Genomic DNA, 1,430 nt, shown 5'->3' on the forward strand with positions numbered 1-1,430 from the left:
ACAAGCGCGACGGACCGAAAAAAATGTCGTTGGACTTGCCCCGACGCAACAACAACCCATATCGTTCTGGGTTAGGCCCACAGCGACGAAAATACCCCTTAGCGGACGATTTTGAGACGTTGTTCATCGCGTCGGGTTAGGCCCATAGGCGACGAAAAATACCCCTTAGCGGACGATTTTGAGACGTTGTCTATCAGAACTTTTCTTGTAGTGATTCATCATCGGTATTGGCATCCCCTTGGTTTGTTCCAAGCTTGGGGGAGTGCCGCGGTATCACATCATCACTATCTTTTACCTTTTTACTTTCAAGTAGTGTCATATCATGAGTAGGGAAGTTATCATATAAGATGTGTTGCGGTATGGAAGTATCTCTCTTTAGTTGGTTATCGATGTATCCCTTGGTGTGAGTTATCGTTATGGAATATTAATGAGAAGTCTTATCATTTACATATTGCACATCTTATTTTAATTTGCAATTTCTATTATATGATTGATCTTGTTGTTAGTATTGGTATCACTTTGGGAGCATTGAGTAAATCTATTTGGTCTTGGCAAACTTAGCTTTGGTCAATTGCAACAACACTTTGAGTTTTAGGTAGAGAAGAGGAAATACATGTAGATATGTTATTATCTTTCTTGTTAGTTCCTAGCTTAGTATTCTGAAGTTAAAATTGTTTGTGCTTACAAGTAAGATGCATGATTATTTCTATCACATGTATATTTGTTTGTTTCCCTCAACTCTTATGCTTGCTAATCAACCTTGCTAGCCAAAGACCTGTACCGAGAGGGAATACTTCTCGTGCATCCAAAACCCTTAAACCAAACCTATGCCATCAGTGTCCACAATAACTGCCTACTACGTGGTATTTCCCTGCCATTCCAAGTAAATACTTCATGTGCTACCTTTAAACAATTCAAAAAATTATTACCTCTTATTTGTGTTAATGTTTTATAGCTCATGAGGAAGTATGTGGTGTTTTATCTTTCAGTCTTGTTAGGCAGCTTCCACTAATGGACTAGTGACTTCATCCACTTATCCTATAATTTTGCAAAAAGAGCTGGCAACGGGGTTCCCAGCCCCAATTATCAACCTTCATTAATAAGTATCTTCACATGTTTTGCCCTGATTCATCAGTAAGGAACTTAATTTTGCAATAGACACTCCTCCATGGTATGAGATTGTTGGAAGGCACCCGAGGATTCGGTTAGCCATGGCTTGTGTAAGCAAAGGTTGGGAGGAGTGTCATCCTTAAATAAACTAAAGTACATGTGTAAACAAAAGAGAAGAGGGATGATCTACCTTGCTGGTGGAGATAACGTCCTTCATGGGAGCCGCTCTTTGGAAGCCTGTTTGGCAAGGGGGTTAGAGTACCCATTACCATTCGTTGACAACAACAAACACCTCTCAAAACTTTACTTTCATGCTCTCT

Source organism: Lolium rigidum, chromosome 5 (assembly GCF_022539505.1).
Source record: "Lolium rigidum isolate FL_2022 chromosome 5, APGP_CSIRO_Lrig_0.1, whole genome shotgun sequence".
In the NCBI taxonomy this organism is placed as follows: Eukaryota; Viridiplantae; Streptophyta; class Magnoliopsida; order Poales; family Poaceae; genus Lolium; species Lolium rigidum.